The sequence below is a fragment of the Microcebus murinus genome, chromosome 1 (assembly GCF_040939455.1).
Source record: "Microcebus murinus isolate Inina chromosome 1, M.murinus_Inina_mat1.0, whole genome shotgun sequence".
NCBI lineage: Eukaryota > Metazoa > Chordata > Mammalia > Primates > Cheirogaleidae > Microcebus > Microcebus murinus.
In genome coordinates this window covers 122,629,854-122,648,559 of record NC_134104.1, presented here as the reverse complement: position 1 = coordinate 122,648,559, position 18,706 = coordinate 122,629,854, and the positions used below count along the sequence as shown (strand labels likewise).

At 41.1% G+C, this 18,706-nt stretch overlaps 1 protein-coding gene across 4 annotated transcripts in view; it reads left to right on the top strand.

The window, feature by feature from the left end:
- The first annotated feature begins 1,377 nt into the window (after nt 1-1,377).
- Nucleotides 1,378-18,706, top strand: part of TMEM108 (transmembrane protein 108) — a 298,074-nt gene continuing 280,745 nt past the window's right edge. For all 4 annotated transcript variants that reach the window (XM_012766862.2, XM_012766861.2, XM_012766855.2 and 1 more), the window contains exons 1-2: nt 1,378-1,482; nt 7,826-7,943. The gene's annotated coding sequence lies outside the window, so the exon portion shown is untranslated. The remainder of the gene's footprint in view (nt 1,483-7,825; nt 7,944-18,706) is intronic.

The following is an 18,706-nucleotide window of genomic DNA, read 5'->3' as shown; positions in this document are numbered from 1 at the left end:
TTACTCTTGCCATAGTCAGAACCATTGTTGTGATAGATTCAGTATGTTCCCTGTAACTCTGAATTTTATACAATGCCATCTCTGGTAGGAGCAACGTGATAAACAATGTCTGAGATTGTTAAGTGGGCTTCACTTCTGGGGCTGAGAAGCCAGAGAGGCCTAAGACACCCTGACAAGGGTGAAATTTTCTCTAAGTGGCAGTTTGATCACCTTGATGAATAGTGAGAGACAACTGCTTGAAGCAGTGTTATACCTGATCAGAAGAAAGTTTGAGAATTTGGCACTTAAGACTCTTGAATCACCTTAGTAACACAATTGGGCAATAAGAGCTTGGCTATGCTGAACAACAAAGGTTCTAGCTGGCCTAGTCTGAAAACACTAAGGCTTTAGGTCAAGTTTGAAAGATGGGAGAGGCATTGGGCTTCCTGACTTGACTGTGTAATTGCTGGCAAGAATATGTGGACAATTTTTAAGATCTCTAACGCAGACTATCTTACGGACTCTTTGGCTTACACCTGAATTGCCCAAGTTGCTGTGACCATGTTTTTTTTTTTTTTCACATGCTTCTTTTTGAGCTTGCCTGTGTAGTTCTATGACAGTAAGTTTCCAGAAAGAAAGCAGGGATCACTTGTGTCGCCACTCTGGCCAAGAGTCTAGCACAGTCATACCTGCCCAATACTTTCGGATGAACCCAGAACTAGTGTTCTCTTTGAGCCTTTTCTCTCTCCACTTCTGGTTTCTACACTCCGATCACCAAACTGGCACAGGTGCTGCTCCACAGCCTAAGGGCGAGAAATGTGGAAATCGCCCCTTCCGTCAGCTGGCGCCCAAACTACAAGCCTCGCAGAACGCCCCATGCTTAGTCAGTCATTGGAATGCTTTCCATCACCGGAGGAAGGACAAGAAAGGTCGCAAAACTTTCAGATAACATGGAGCAGAGGCTAAAGCCAACCTTTCCCGACAGGGGCTATTCAAAGCGTGGTCCTCAGACCAGGAGCATCCTCATCACACCTGGGAGCCTGCTACAATCGTGGAATCCTGGGTACCTACCCCAGACTTTGCATCAGAATCCGTAGTTTAAAAAGATACCTAGGTGATCCTTACTTGTATTAAAATTTGAGAAATCAATTGATCTGGTTACTGATCAACTGAGTGCCTCTCAACCCCCAGAAAACAGAGCTCAACCCTTTGTGCCCACCCCGCACCCGCTCAGCTTGGCAACAACCGAACCCCCCAGGGACATCGGAGCGGGCGCTGCCGAGGGCAATTTGGTGATTGGCTGGTCTGGCCACGTGACTGGCGCTGGGCCTTCCGTGCGACCGGATTGGCTCTCGTGCACGCTGACGGACAGGGCCGGGGCGGGCCAGAGCCGGGTCGGAGGGGCGCGCGCGGGGGCCGGAGGGGCGAAGGCGCGAGAGCGCGTGCGCGAGCGACGGGGCTTTCTCCGTAGCCGTCGGAGGGAGCCGGAGCGCTTCTCCAGAGGTAAGCCGCGCCGCGGGGCGGCTCCTGGCGTCCCTCGCGTGCCGGGTCCCAGTGAGCGGCTTGAGCAGGGCTGGGCGGGGCAGGGGGAGGTCTGGGGTCCGTCTGCCTGCGGAGCCCCGCTTCAGCAAGGATGCAGTCCCGGCTCAGCCACCCGCCTCGTTGCCTCGGTTTCCCCTTTCCTACCCTCTGATGCACCTCCCCATCCTCTCCACCGCGGCGACGGGTCTGCCCGAGGGGAGTTACCCACCTGGCAGCCTTGCCTCCGCCTTTGTTTCCCGCCTGGAGGGATGCTGGCAGCAGCCCCCTCCCCAGGTAAAGGGTGCGGGTGGTGGGGCGGGGATGTCACGGGCGCTGGACCCGAGCTTGGGCCGAGGAGGAGGTGGCTTTCATGCCGTGGGACCTGTCACATGGGAGAATGAGGGAAAAGAAATGTAGTGTCACTTTGGCCGAGTGAGCCGGTGGGGCTCGAACTAATCCGGCGGCTGCGAGCGAGCCGATTCCTAGCGCAGCTGTGCGAGGAGCCCGTCCGGCTTGGTGCGGGCGGGTGGGCGGCATCCCCAGTGGACTGAGCCCCGACGCTGCCCGGAGGCGGCTTCTCGCCCGCTGGACCTGCACACCAGCTCTCACCCCAGAGTTTCACCGCGATTGAATGCTTTGAGCCTGCCAAAGGAATCCAGAGATTCGTTAAGAGGCTAAGAATTTTTTTAAAAAAGCACTTGGGCACTGGTGGAGCAGGTCTAAATGAGAGGCTACAAAAAGGAATTACAGATACAGTGTAACTGATGACTGGTAAATGGTGAGGAGGGAAATGCCTGCAGTGAACTGCAGACTAGACCACCACACTGAGATTCTTCTTCTAGAAGATAAGATTTTTGAGGGGAGAGGGTGGTGATTCCTGTAAACTGTGGTTTGAAAGGGGCTGCCCAAGTGGGTGATTATTTTCATCATGTTAATGGGCTGTAGATAGAGGGAAGGCAGAATCTAAATCAAACCTATTCAAACCTCCTTAATTCTTTGAAAAGTGTGTGTTTAAAGACCATTTGACTGCCAAAAGAGGTGTGTGTTGGAGGGTTGGGGACAGTGATGTCGCCTTTATATCATACTTTAAAAAGGGGAGGGTGTGTCCAGGAGCTTAAGAGCAAGTAAAACTGTGCAAGGTATTCCCTGCCTCTCCTCCATTTCTCCAGACCTGCAATAGCAAGGGCATATTGTACGTCTTACAGTGAAACAACATAAAAGGTCCTTTCAGTTAACTAACTTGTTAATTTGTTGGATATACCTGGTAATATCAGTAAGAAATGGTTCAGCTGCCATTATAAAGACGTTCCCATATTCTGGAGTTCCAGTGTAATTCATCCGGAACTTATTCTGATATGAAATGGGCAAGGATCTCTCTACCTGACTCCTCCAAAACGTTCTGTTACTACTTAAAAGCCCTTTTGTTACTCTTACCCTCACCTACAGTTAAGTTTCTTTAGGAAATAAGATGATTTCAAACATCTAAAACATACATACCCCAGGCCAGTGAAATCAATTTACTAGGCAAGTTAATTTTTTCTTTAAAAGAAACACTTAAACCGGAATTTGATCCCCCTAACAAGTTTATGAGCTGCAGTAAGTCAACTTTTGATGGTTTTTTGAGATGAATGAAAGCAAAAGAACTTGCTGAAAAGCTCATTGGGAATATTACAGATGACCTTAGTAAAATAAAATATAGGTTGTCACCTGATAGATTGGAACACAAATTAGAATAATTTAAAACTTGTTTAGTGATTTTTTTTTTTTTTAAGCTGGTATGCAGTGGAGGGGAGGAGGCAATTCTGAGGGGTGAGGTAGGTGGTATAGTTCTAAAAAGTATACATTTTTATTTTTAGAAAACTGTCATTTTGTTACATAAACTACACAAAGGGCTTGCAATGCTTATATTTAGTCTGTGGAAGGGAGATGGGTTTTGAAAAGGTTGAGAAACACTGATTAGGTTATGCAACAGTCAACAGGAAGATTAGCAGGCTTAGTTCATCTTGAGGGAAGCAACATACCTCAGTGACCTATAGGACAAGGTTTTGTTCTCTGATTCAATAGAAGCCCACTAGTGTTGCTTTCAAAGCAACAATGAAATCATTTCCTTTCTGTCATTTTTTTATCCCCTGGGTCACAGGCGGGGAGGATGGAGAGTGAACGAGAGAGATTAGAGTCCGACCTGCATGCCTAAGCAGTAGTGTCCTTTGAGGAGGATCTGTGTCACATTGTGTAAAATATAAGAGCTTTCACGTTGAGAGGGGTCTGAGCTCCTTCCTTTAAGACACATGCTGTAAGATAGAACTGGATAACAGTGCCACAGGTGGGGGGCACTGGGTGAGATCATCTGATAGGGAAAGAGGACAGCCAGGAAATGTTTAAATCAGTGGGGCTCTGCTTGCCTTTAGAGCCTTGAGGAGGCATTTCCAGGCAGCGCTGCCTCAATATTGGCTAGCCTGACTGGGTTTTCTGTGGCTTCCAGAGGACCTGCCATTCACACGGTGGAGGCTCCTGTGGAGGTTGCATGTCTCGGCTTGTAAGTATCAGTTGTGCTTGTAATGTGTTCTCGAAAAGAAAGGGTTACAAAAACCTAAATCTAGGCTGCGGTTCTTTCGGGTCTTTTGCTCCAGCCACTCACAGGCTTCCAGAAAACAAGTTGTACCCTCCCTACCAGTAGATGGCACTGCTGCCTCTGGGAATTCCTGGAGGCGAAGCATGCTGGAGCTGGCGGAAGCCCACCAGTGATTAGCCCGGGGTCTAGAAAATTTTTGACTGGGAGCTGACACACAGCCTTTCAGGAGAATGTCAAAATAGTTCTGAAGGCCATAACTGTTTATATAAGGTAGGAATAATGTGTGGTGTGGGGATTGAGGAATGGCTTTTGATTACTTTGCACTCGTATGTGTGCTTCTGAGGGGAGAAGGCAGAGAATAAACTGACAATTAAGCATCACAGTATAAGGCTTTAAAAGCACTTGGCATACCTGTTGGTTAATTAAACAGGATAGTCAAATCATTCCATCAACATTTCCAACAACTTCTTTGTTTCTAGTTATTTGTATGTAAAGCTAGTCTGCACACATGGGTGGGGTGATGGAGATGTACATGTGATTTAAATCTGAGCCAGCAATTACATGCTCTGAAGACAGCATTAATTTTACTAATACTCTCACTGCTAACGAAGTAGTCAAGTATATCTTAAGGCTGTCCACAGAAGACAGGTTAAAGTTACACTGAACTGTTCTAAAACTTGAAAATTCCCAACAAGTGTTTAAATTTTCTTAGCTGATGTTGACCCTTCAAGATTGTATTGATAGCCCAAAACTTGAAGCTTGCTTTTATTGACCTTATTAGCCAGGATTCATTCATTCATCCTCCTCTTTTGAAATAACTATTCTTTGACTGCTAATCACTGTTCTTTGAGATGAATTTTGAGAACACGAAATGTGAGAAACGTGAGTGATTTGCCAGTGATGGGGAAGTTACAGTGCATCATGAGGGCCTTAGCTTTGACTCTGGGTGCTGTTACCCCAGTCACCTGCTTCCTTGTGCATTTCCCATCCTCTGGAGGGGCTTATTTGAGGTTTATTTCTGTCTCTCTTAAAATGAATCGATGAGCTGGTTTTTACTACCAAGGCCGAATCCTAAAATCCTGCTGGTGCTCTATATAGAGGTAGTCACAACAGTCCATTAATGTTACCTCATTATGTGACCATAGATAAATCTCTTCACCTTTCTGAACCTTATTTTTCTCACCTGTTCTCTGTGATTGGCGAACTAGTTAGGTGTCTCTTAAAATCTCTTCCAAGTCTGAAGTTCTATGATCAGGTGATTTTCATAAGGTATTTCTGAAGCCTCTGAAAAATTCTCATTTAGAAGGTATTTTCACTCTGAGAGGCTAGGTCAAAAAGAAATCTTGCTAATATTTCTTCCCAGAAAAATGATTATGTATTGTCTTCGAGTCCTAACAGTTCACAGTAGGAAAAAACCCTTTATGGTTTAACTTAACCTTCTCAATATATAGACAGGGAGTTTGAACTTAGAGCTGAGTGACTAGACCAGCCTAACAGAGCTAATTATTGGCTCAGAACTAGTTGAAAGACTGGGAGCCAAGCTCAGGACTCTACACAGTCTTCCTTTCTCCAATGCTGCCATTTTTCACCTGTCATCATGTCACAGAATGTGCTGTGTCTACAGGGTTGGGGCCAAGAAAATTCTGAGTGATTCCTTAATGTAGGATTTTAAAGCCACAGCATGAATTGCTTTGAGTTTTGGCAGAAATTCAAGGTCAGGCTTCGCTATGCAGCACATTCTTTTCTTCATTAACTGACTGAGCAGGATTCTTTACTGTGTGTCTTTAGAGTTTTTAAAACTTTTCTGTGTTTCCTGTAAGAAGAAACATTCGTCATCCTATGAGTCATCCTCCAATCAGATGTTCTGAAATTGGGTCTGTGGACTCCCCAAGGTCTGTGTGGATAGAAGAGTATTTCCATATAATTCACTTCCTTTGTAATAGAATGTGTTTTATCTTATACATTTAATATTCTGAGGAGGGAGTGCTTAGGCTTCAACAGACTACCAAAGGGGACTATGGCACAAAAATAGACTAGAATTCTAGAGTGAGTTCTGGAAAATTGCCAGGATGAGAGTGTTCTTGACTGAAGAGCTAAAGATGTTATGGTGGAAGAGGAGAGTACAGAAGTAAACCTGTGGAGGAGGTTAGGAACATTTCAAAATACTTTACATGCCAGAGATTTAAAAAAAAATCTTTATATTCCTTTACTTGTACTCAGGTTTCACCATGTAAGTCACTGCTTCTCCTCAGCTAATTATTTTATTTCCCTTTTCTATTTGCAACCCCAAGTTCTCTAACTGTCCTCAAATAGGAGTGACTTAGAGTTTGCATATGTTTAAAATAAAAATTCTTGTTTTTGACAGAAGGTATACAGAAGTTATTTCCTGTGTTCAAGTCACATTTTGGACATGGGAGACATAACTTTGGGGATCATTGCATTTTGAACATTTTGCTTGAAATCTCTTGCTTTGTGTCCCGTGACACCTTGCCTACGTTTGGTACCATGGCGACCCATGCTGGAATATCACCTTCTGGTACATTTTTGGGTGGGCCAGAATAATGTTCTTGCTTTAGCAATAAGGTTATAGTTGGGTTTATAGCATAACTCATTATGTTAGGTACTAAAGAAGTCCAATTTCTACGTTCTAATCCTAGCGCCTTACTAAGTTATGAGATTTTAGGGGCATCACTGACTTCTGAGTTTGTTTCCTTGGAAAATAAGGGGAAAGAGTAGTGGCCGATTAAATTCTTTCCTGATCTGAAATCAGGTGACCATAAAATTCTGATGCTCAAGCTAAATATATCCTAAAAATGAATTTGGGAATTCATTTATAATCAGTCAAGGAGGTGGGTGCTAGGATAATTCTTTTTCTGCAAATCACGTTGTGGTTTATGTAGTATTCTCTAACCCTTTCTCTTTTCCGCTCAAAGCATGTCCAGTGGGCAGGTGCATGAGTATCACCTGGGAGCTTGTTAGACACGCAGAATCTCAGGCCTCACCCATGACCTACCAAATCGGAATATGTATTTTTTTTTTTTCAAGATGCATAGAGGATGTGCATGCACGTTAAAGTCTGAGAAGTACTGCTTTCTTTCATTTTGAGTCTTACATTGACTCTGTAAGAGAGGCAGGGTATTTTACAGATGGCGAAACCGAGACTCAGAGTAGTTAAGGTTACTGTGTTAGTGTATCATCCAAAATGGGTGTAGCATTTTGTAAACCTAATGGTGTCTCTTTGGTTGGTCTGGAGTCAGCTTTGTACAATGGAGACTACTTGCTGCCCTGTAGCCCATGGGATTAGGTGTGGCTATGTGATTGGGTTTTAGCCAACCAACAGAAAATGAGTGAAAGTAGAAAATCATGATCCACTTCTAGGAACAAACAAAACAACACACACACACACAGACACACACACACACACAGCACCCATGCAAGCTCCTTCATGCTGTTTTTCCATTCCTAGCTGGCGGGAATGGAGAGGACCCTTAAGGGCATCCTTGGAAATTATATTTGAAAGATGGCAGCCTGGGTGCCTTGATCACTGCCTCAAGGCCATCACTGACTGGCATGCCTACCTGTCCAGCATGCAAACAGGAACCAGAAATAAACTTGTATTGAGCTTGAGCCATTATATATCTTTGGGTCTATGCATTTAAGCACTTAGCCTACTCTAACAAATTCACTTGAGGAGTGGCTTGGGACTTGAAGTTTGGTCGTTTAGCCTGATGCATTCGTTTTTGTCTTTGGCAGTTGCTGATTGATTGGTGGTGTGTCCAACATGCAAGTGAGCAAGCGGTGAAAAGCAGCAGAGCCGATGGGTTGTGAGGATGTGAATGGGTTTGAAGGCTTCCACACCCTCTACTCCAGGGTAAGGCAGAGGCATTCTCTACTGTTGTTTATTCGGCTTTGCCAAGTCCTAGAGGCTTTTGTCTCACCAGTCTCTTGGAGTCAGTGCAATGAGAACTGTTCTCCCAGAGCCTTTATAGATTCAAGTCATAGACACCATGCAAATCCAATTACAAAGAGAAAACCATGATCCAAAGTGATGAGATAGGATCTGTGCATGGAAATAACACAGGAATTGGTGGAGAATCTGTATAGGATGTGATTTATATAGAAGGGGTTGTTGAACCTTCTTGTATTGCACTGTAGAGAAGGAAACTGGGGCTGATCATCATTTTCCTGTAGCCTATCATATTAGCTCTGCTGGCTCATATTTCCCTCTCCTACCATCTCTATTCTTCACTGGTCACTCTGCTTCACTTTTCCTTCACTAATCACTTTTTCTAATGAAGGAAATAACTCCTTAGAGTTGAAAGCCCCAGTTTAGTGGATAATGGCACTAACTAGCGAAGCACATGGTTCTGCCTATTCCATTTTATCCAGCATCTCTGGGAGTCACATGCCCATTCTCTCCTCATCTATTTGCAGCCCCTTGTGTGATGCATATAGGCATCAGGAACATCATAACTGAAGCTATGATTAATATAAATCTAAGCAGAGCTAAGGATAGTTAGGAAAGAGAGACAGGAGGTTAAAAAAAAAGTACTCAGCTGAAAACTGGAGAGTTATTTTAAGCAACTTGGCTCAATGCTGTCGAACCTTTGCTAGATAATTTTCCATTACCAAGGCATAGTCAGAGGGCACCCAGAAAGGCTGATATCCTTAGGTGCCTCACATGGTCAGTAGTGAGTATAGTTTATTGAATAAAATGGACAACTGGGGGATGCAGATCTTTGGAGATTCCAATAAGTGTATGTCATTATTGCTGTGGAGTACTTGGAGGTAATCAAAGCAGGGAAAGGGCAGCTGCAAAGCACGTCAATGATGGAAGAGTCCAGGTGAGCAGCCAGGTGCAGACTCAGGTCTGGAGGTTGCTAAGGAAAAGATCTGAGCTTTGCCAGGCTTTTTCATTAAAAGAAAGGAGCTGGGCTTTGCTAACTGTCCTCAATTTCCTCTAGAGATCCCGTATAGTCTCTATTTTAAAAGTAACTAAAAAGTATAGCATGACAGAAATAGCACTTGACTGGCATATTTTTTGTGTAAAGACTGTATAAGGATTAAATTGTAGAGGGAACCATTCTTTATTGATTATGTGCCAAAGAAAGTAAAGCTAGAGATGCCAGTGGACCAGGGCTTCTTAACCTTGCACTATTGATATTTTGAGTCAGGATATTCTTGTGTGGACTACTCTGTGCATTATATCATAGTATGTTCAGCAGTGTCCTTGGCCTCTACCCACAAATGCTAGTAGCTCCCCCTACAGTTGTGATAATCAAAAATGTCTCCAGACATTGCCACATGACCCCTAGGAAGCAAAATTTCCTTGGTTAAGAACCTCTGCTGAAGGAATACAATGATTTAATCTTGTTGTGAGTTTCTCTGATACTGAATTTTAATCATTTAACTTCATTTTCCTTACCTGTAAAGAAGACACATATTAATAAGTCAGTAGCCTAAAGAAATCATGTACATAGTATCGTGACTACTTGAGGACTCTATAAGTGCTGAGAAACAGTACCTGTCCCCCCAAATTTCTAGAACCTGTTCTCCCAAACTTCTAGGATCACTCTTGATCTTTGTGTTAGCAATAATGGAGGAACAGTGGGAGTTTGAAAAACGGCAAAGGTTAGTGATATGTGAAACAATGAACAGTACTAGAGTCTGAGTTCATTCAAAGCATCATGTTCTGATTCATCATGACAGTATATTCTGGATAAAGGCTTTTCTTTGCAAAGTTAAGAAAGGGAAAAGTGGATGAAGCAGAAAGAAGGCTGTTCCTAAGAGCAGTAAAGAAAAATTGCATTTGGGTGATTAAGGGTAATCTTTTAATGTTAAAGTGACTCATGTATAATTAGACCAAAGGACATAAAGAACTAGCCCCTGAAAGAAAAATATCCCCTCAAATTACTGCTGGTCTCGATCAGTTTTTATAGAAAATACAATAGAGATCAGAGAATGTTTGGAGAAATACGCTTTTATTCTAGAACCTTTTACATTTCTATTTTTTCTCTTTGGGAATATGGAAAGGGATTATCTTCAATATATGCCTATTGAGTGATAAATAAGATCTTTTAATATGGCATGTGTTCTTTTAACACTTTTCTAGTACTATGTTTTGGGATAATAAAATAGGCCATAACTGACCTAGACCTGAAGTAATCCACATTATTTTAATAGAAAGCCTCAGTTCAACTTGAAAACAGGGCCAGTGCAGGGATTAGATGTAAACTGTCCCGGGAGGTTTGAGTTACTCCTTGCTGTGTTTCTGGTCCTGTGATTATTAGACTCACAAATTTTACAACAAATATACTCTATCTTGGATCTAATATATGGAGAACCCATCATAGATAGTTTGCTTTATTTATTTGCATTCTGTCATACATTTATAGTCCTAGATGTTAAGCAAAACTTTTAAGAATGTTTGAGAAAGATTCCATGTACCATGAAGAAAGTGGTACTCCAGTGTTAGAAAGGAGACAAATGAAAGAAGCTCCACTTTGGTAGGAGTAGGCTGGTATTTGAATGCTGAAGTTTTTATTCTAGTGCTATTCAGAGTGTGTCTCCTGTACCAGCAGCATCAGAATTATTTGTACTTGTTAGAAATGTACAGATCTACTGAATCAGATTTCTGGGAGTGGCCCTAATAATCTGTTTGAACAAGACCCCCAGGTGATCCTGATGGATGCTAAAATTTGAGAAGCACTACTATCTAGTGGTTTCTAATGTAGTGCCATCTTTGCCATCTTACAGATTGTGTCTGTGAGTTTGTGGTGGCGAGGACGCTGAGAAAGTATTCTTTCAGGTGATCAGAATATACATGAGGTTTCCTTTGATAACCTCTTGGATCATTTTCCCAAACCATGGTCTAAGCCTTTTCCTGCATTGCTCAATACAGTAGCCATTAGTCACATGTGGCTATTTAAATTAATTAAAACTAAATAAAAATTCAGTTCTTCATTTACACTAGCCACATTCAAGTGGTCTGTAGTTACATGTTCTTAATGACTACTGTATTGGACAGTGCAGATACAGAGCATGCCCATCAGAGAAAGTTCTATTGGACAGCACTGCTTTTGCCTATGAAGACCCTTGTTTGTTAGAAACCCACGGTTGTAGTAACAGTGTGTTCTTGTTATTAATATTAATATAACAAGGCCTCAACTCATTTAAAACAGAGTTGAATTTTGGGCTTTTCTATTCTAGGGAGGCTTTCAGTCTGAGTATATCTTGCTGAGCTTTTTACTTTGCTGTGGCATCTGTCTGCCATGGGTCCATCTCTTACATTATTGAATGCTCTGCTTCCAAAATATTTGTCCTTCAATCCAGGGCTGCTGAGCTGTCTCTATTTGCTTTTTCTCTTCCCTGACCCTTGGTGGTGAGGCTTGTTTGTGCAAGATGTCTCTTTTGATACTGCCAAGAGTTTGGAAGAGGTGGCAAGAGAATTTTCACCTCCTTGTTTTCCAAGCTCCAGCTTGGCTCAAAAAAGTGTTTCATAAGAGGGTATTAATTCACAAGCTTAATCTCTGCCGAGTTTATCCCCTGAAGAATTAGTCTCTAAAGTAAATTTTCTAACAGACATATTACAGCACAGATTTGGTAATTAAGCCCTTTAGCAACATGGAAAAATTTTTGGTTGATATTATCTATTAACATTAGTTGCTCAGAAATTATAATTAGAACAAATGAAAAGATGTGTCAGGTGGTGCAAAGACAATTTATGTAACCAAAGCATTTGTACCCCTGTAATACTCTAAAATAAAATAAATTAAAACATTTTTTATTAAAAATATTTTTCCAGTTAAAAAAAATGTGGAAATATAAACAGAATTTTTAAAAGATGTAATTTAAAGTTAACTGAACCCAAGATTGTTTTGCATGGTAGAGGGAATGAGAATGAGGACCTTGTGGCAGTCAGTATTAATATTTTGCTGGAGGTGAGGGGAAGAAAGTGGAGGGAGCCTAGCATTAATTCTTGAGGAGCCTTAATTCTACTGATTGACTTCTGATTGTGTGTATTGCTTGTTTCCTTCCTGCCTTTCTCCCTCTTTATTAAAAAGACTTCATTTGTTTGTTTGAACAGTTTTAGATTCAAGCAAAATTGAGAGGGAGGTATAGATTTATCATATACCCTCCTGCTCCCACACATGCATAGCCGCCTCTCATTATCAACATCCACCAGAATGGCACATTTGTTACAGTCGATGAACTCACATTGACATATCATCACCCAAAGTCCGTAGTTTACATTAGGATTCACTCTTAGTGTGGTACATTCTTTGGTTTTGGACCAATGTATTTTCACTGCCCTAAAAATCCTCTATGCTCTGCCTTTTCATATCTTCCTCCCCTCCACCCTCCAAGTCCTGTCAACCACTGATCTTTTTACTGTCTCCATAATTTTGCCTTTACCAAAATGTCATATTGGAATCATACAATATTTAGCCTTTTCAAATTGACTTCTTTCAGTTAGTAGTATGTATTTTTTTCCTCCATGTCTTTCATGATTTGATAGCTCATTTGTTTTTAGCAATGAATAACTTATTCACCTACTGAAGCATGCCTTGGTTGCTTCTAATGCTTTGGAGATTATGAATAAAGCTGCTATGAATATCTATGTGCAAGTTTTTGTGTGGACATAAGTTCTCAACTCCTTTGGATAAATACCAAGGAGCATGATTGCTGCATCATATGGTAAGAGCATGTTTTGTTTTATAAGAAGCTGCCAAACTGTCTTTAAAAATGGCCACTGTGATTTTGCATTCCCACCAGCAATAAATCAGAGTTCCTGTTGCTCCATATCCACACCAGCATTTGGTGTTGTCAGTGTTCCAGATTTTGGCCATTCTATTAGATGCATAATGTTATCTCATTGTTTTAATTTGCATTTTCCTGATAATATGACATGGAACATCTTTTCGTATGTGTATTTGCCATCCATATATCATCTTTGATGAGGTATCTGTTAAAGTTTTTGGCTGATTTTTTTTTTTTTTTATTAATCAAGTCGTTGTTGACTTTTAAGAGTTCTTTTGTATATTTTACATGATAGTCTTTTGTTAGGTGTCTCTTTTGCAAATATTTTCTTGCAGTGTGTGGGTTGTCTTTTCATTCTCTTGACATTGTCTTTCAGAGAGAAGACTTTTAATTAGAAGTTCAGGTTATCAATTCTTTTCATACTTTTGATGTTATATCTAAAAAGTCATCACCTTACTCAAGATCATCTAAGTACACTCCTATGTTATATCTTGGGAGTTTTATAGTTTTGTGTTTTGCATTTAGATCTGTGATCCATTTTGAGCTTCAGTTGAAGGGTATTATAAGGTCTGTGTCTAGATTAATTTTTGTGTTTGTGTGGACATCCAGTTGTTCCAGCACCATTTGTTGAAAAGATTATCTTTGCTACATTATATTGCCTTTATTCCTTGGTTAAAGATCAGTTAAATGTCTTGATTTGGGTATATTTGTGGACTCTTTTCTGTCCCATTGATCTATTGGTATATTCTTCTATTAGTACCATACTGTCTGGATTACTGTAGCTTTATAGTAAACCTTGAGGTCAGGTAGTGTTAGTCTTCCAGCTTTGTTCTTTTCCTTTGATTTTGTGTTGGCTATTCTGAGTCTTTTGCCTCTCCATAAAAAACGTTAGAATAAGTTTGCTGATAGCCACAAAATAACTTGCCGGGATTTTGATTGGGATTTTATTGAATCTGTAGATCAAGTTGGGAAGAACTGACATCTTGACAATATCGTGCTTTTCTATCCACGAACATGGAACATTGCTCCATTTATTTAGTAGCTCTTTGACCTCTTTCATCAGAGTTTTGTACTTTTCCTCATATGGATCTTGTACACATTTTGTTAGATTTATATCTAAGTATTTCATCTTTGGAGATGCTAATGTAAATGGTATTGTGCTTTTAATTTCAAATTTCATTTGTTGGTGTAGAGGAAAGCAATTGACTTTTATATATTAACCTTGTATCCTGCAACCTTGCTATAATTGCTTATTAGTTCCAAGAATGTTTTCTTGTTGATTCTTTTACATAGGTGTTGATTCACTGCATAGGTGATGGCATCTGTGAACAGATAGTTTTATTTCTTCCTTCCCAACCTGTATATCTCTTCTTTTGTCTTACTGCATTATGCAGGACTTCTAGTACAATGTCGAGAAGAAGTGGTGATAGGGGACTTCCTAACCTTGTTCCTGATCTTAGTGGGAAAGCTTCGGGTTTCTCATCATTAAGTATTTGTTATCCATAGGTTTTTGTATGTCCTCTTCTCTTCAGTTTGCCTTCATTACCCACTTTTTTGTGTCCTAAATGTTGGAGGGGTCCCATTTTTTTCAAGGGGGGTGCTGTTAGCTTTTTGATAGAATGACTCATTGTTGTGTGGAACTTTCCAGTCCTCTACAGGATGTTTAGTCCTTGTTCATTAAATGCCCATATTACTCTAACCCAGTCATTGTGTCAACCCATTTTATCCCATCACATTTCAAAATAACCTGTGATTGAGAATCACTGAATGCTACAGAAGTGAGTTTATGTTGGTTTTGGGGGGATGTGGAGGGAGGAATAATTATAGTTGGAAAAGGTGCTGGTTCTCTAAGGGTCTGACTCATTTCACTGGGGAAAGGTCTGACCTTTCCTCAATGCTAGAATTACTGTTAGGAACCGATATTATTATATTGGGAATATAAGAATCCAGTTCTGCTACTCCAAGATTGTCCCTAGAGGCTCAATAAGAACCCAGAAGTCACAGGAGGCTATCAGTGCTACAGAGAGTAGAGAAACTGAGGCTCCCACAAGGTGTTGCATTTTCATTCTTGACTTACTGCGGTTAAACTTCCCACATCTACTTGAAAGTAGATTCTGGTGTACATGTAACAATGATCTACTAAGAGGAAAAATGCTACAAGAGCAATTTAAATACAGTCTGAGGAAGATAGGTTTTGCTGTCCATTTCCTTTCTCTTTGATTGCAAATATTGGCAAAGTAGCCCCTAAATTTGTGAGGTTAAATGTAGACTATTAGAAGATCTGAGATTGTTCTACAGTTAGCAAAGAGAAAGGGAACACTTTTGGACATCTCGTCATGGGGCTCATGTAACTGTTTTGATCATAAGAATGACAATGGCTCAAGTTACTTTAAAAATGGAAAATTTAAGGATACACACCAAAAAAATAGAATCTCAGTCATATGGTAAGTCTGCAAAGAATCCCAGGAGCCTTTTAGGATGAGAGAAGTAGTCTGGGCAGGCCTTGTGGAGACAGGCATTAACTCAGGAGCAGGAAGATTGTTTTGATCTTTGTATCCCAAGAATGTGTCTGTGCTAATAGTGGTTGGTCAGTCAATATTCTACTTCTAGACCATTAACATGGCTCTGCATTCCCATTTTGGCTTCTCTCTTTGGGTCCTTGTGTTCCTGCTTCCTTTTATCGTCTCTACAGCCTAATTGATGACTTGTATATAGAGCAAGCTCTGAAAGAAGAAAAGGTATGATAAGTTCTTTGGTAACTACCATCCCTTCTGGCCAAAGCTCTTATACTAGGCAGTCTTAGAGGTGCTGGTGCTCTCTCCTGGTCCAAACAGCTATGGCATAGAGATACTTGCCTTAGTAAGGGCCACGGCCCTGGCAGTTCCCCTAGAAGGGAGCAATATTCCCCTATAGTATTAGAACCCTGAATTAACTCCTGGAATCAATATAAATGATATTCTGAGTTATGTGTATAATAAAGAATTAGAAGATTATTCACAAAGCATACATGTTCAGTAGCAATTGTGTGAAAGCATGAATCCATTCTTTTATTTGAGAAGTCGGGCTGTATCTTGGTACAGAATGGTAGGGAAACTGCTGGGTTGGATGCTTCAGAAATGGGAGTTGCATTTCCCATACAGATATCTTATTTTTAACATCTATCAAATATGATTCTATCAGCTACCCATGTATCCCACAGGAATAACGGGTTAGGTGACTGTCTAAATATTGAAAGACATTTTGACATCTTTGACAAGTGTTGTTCAACATATGGGTTTGTAAGATTCCAGTTCTGACAAAGGAAAGTAACTCAGCTTATTACTCTAAAAATAAGTTTAATCTAAATGTTGACACTTTGGAGATTAATGCCATACAAAGTGGATTTAAAATTTTTTCATAGAGTGTTTTGCTCACTTTCCCCCAATCTTGGAGTGTTAGTTTCATTTGAGCCAATGATTGAGGGTGACTTACAAGGCAGTACATTCTGATATTGCAGAAGGCTCCATCTTTATTTAGAATTCTGTGTCAGGGTAAGACTGATGGTCCTAGCTCCATTTGGACCCACACAGCTGTGTGTGGGGTGACCCAAGGCAGCACAAATAGCCCTTCATTTCATTGAATTTGTTTAAGGCCCTTACACTTCTCTTCAAGTAACTGGATCATGGTGGCACCACATACCGAGAATAAGTATTTCCTTAGAGGGATGCAGCTTTTGTTGAAAGGCAGTCTGAAGAGAAGGGGTTCAGCAGGGCTTCTTCAACTGCTGATTGAGGAAAGAATGTAGTTTGTTACCGAAGGGTGATGGGGATCAGCTCTCTCATCTCAGCTGCTGACTGCCGAAAAAGAGCCAGAGACAAATCGTTTGCTCCAATTTTACTTCTGACTCTGTGAAGATCCCTATCCCCCTTCTACTGAATTTAAAAAAAAAATAGAAGGGAAAAACATGTATCCTATTAACTTTAATATATGTCCATGTTTCTTAACAGGAAGGTTTGTGTATATATATAGAAAACCACATGTTGCCAGAAGATTAAAATCTTCAATTTTAATTTTAAAGGAAACACTCATCTGACAGTATAAATTAAAGATAAAGTAACTCAAATTTGTGCATATGCAACATTTTTTACAAAAATAAAACAAAATTGTGTTTGTTTGCATAGAATCAGGAATTAATTTTCAGCCCTCAGTGAAGATTCTGTAGCAACAGTAAAGATATCTCTCTCCAGGGTATAGAGAGATTATGAAAAGAGGGCTCAGAGCCAGGGATCCTGAATCCTTGATTCCTTTCCTGCCATATGCCACTCCCTGTGAGGTCCCTGGTGATACGTGTGCATGGGGGGAGAGGGAGGACTTTGGGTGTAGATGCTTGAGGGCCTAGGATCACCCCCAGCCCTGAGCTGCCCTGTCCTCTCTGTAAGCCACAGGAAAGGGCAAGCCTTCTCAGCCCTTTCCCTCTCAAGCCCACAATTGAATCTTGGCCTCCACCTTTCAAAGAAGCAAAGCTCCTGCTGATGCAGTGTCCTCACACATGACCCATTCCTATCAGCACACTCCTTTCTTTAGAGGGTCCATCCTGGACAAGCAAGAGGACAGATAGGGAGGAGCGTGAGGCCCCTGGCTATTCAAAACTGTTCCTTTTCCACTGGAAAGAACCTATTAGGTTACTTCTGAAATGTTAAATTATTGGCATTAGTATGATATTTGCCAGGCATTAAATGTTAGACATTATTTAGAGACCCTGAACTTAAAATTTACTTTAAGAGACCAGAATTCATATTAGTAAAGTTCTGGATTTTAATTTATGGTTCCTTCTGGTGTTTCTCCACATGCTACTCCATTTTTTTTCTTCCTCCCATTAACCCTGTTACCTTGTTTAAGTTCTGTAGTCCCTTTGCCTCCTTTCTTACATCTTTCTCTTATTTCCAGAGTTCTGTGGTTCCCAGGTGGCTATAGGATAAGGTGTTACTTAACTATGCGTTAAGCCTAGCCACAGGCTGACTCCAATTTCTTTCTGAATTTCTGTCTCCTCTATGCACAAACTTTTCCTTTACCCAAACTGGCCCTTGGTGGTCCCATACTCTCCTCCCTGAATAGAATGCTCTGTTTCTTTTCAGTGACCATTTGGTACCTTTGACAGACCTTGGGCTTAGCAGCCAGATCTCCATTTCTATCCTGTATCTGTCACTTTTTAGAAATGTGACTTTGGACAAAATAGTTAATTTCTCTCAGCCTAAATTTAAAAAATTTTTAGGAATTTTAGGGAATCACAATACCTACCTTACAGGATGCTTGTGAGCATGATGCGTGGGGTACTCTCCTGCCCTCGTCCTCTCTGGCCCAGTGCTCTGCATACATGCTTGCTGGTAAAGTTTGTGACGTGAGAATTCCAGAGCTGGCCTATATCACAGTTCTTGATTAGCCATCCTCCCCTTGCCCCTTGTATACCTCTTCTAACTGCATCTTCCTTTGTTAGGGCCCTAGTACCCTAACCCTATTAGTAAGCACCTGAAGGATACAGTCTCCTTCTACCTGTGATTGTGAAAATTATGCTCACAGACACTCAGAACATCCTGCTATATCTGCCCACATCAGAAATTGACAGCAGTTTCATGACAACTTTTACAACCTTGAGCACTGTTTCCTTTTCTCACCATTTGTCTCCTCCCATGTAAAGTGAGATTTATCACGAAGCTCAAAAGCTGTGACCACAAAGAATACCTCTTTAAATACAAAGTTTTTCAAGGCCCAACAAACGGGCTTTTTATTCTAAACATCGTTTAATAAAATGTAACATGACATTAGCAGGGTTGCCTAGACAAGCCCTTGGAGTTTATTTAAGCAGACTCTGCCCCATATTGATCCTCAATTATAACA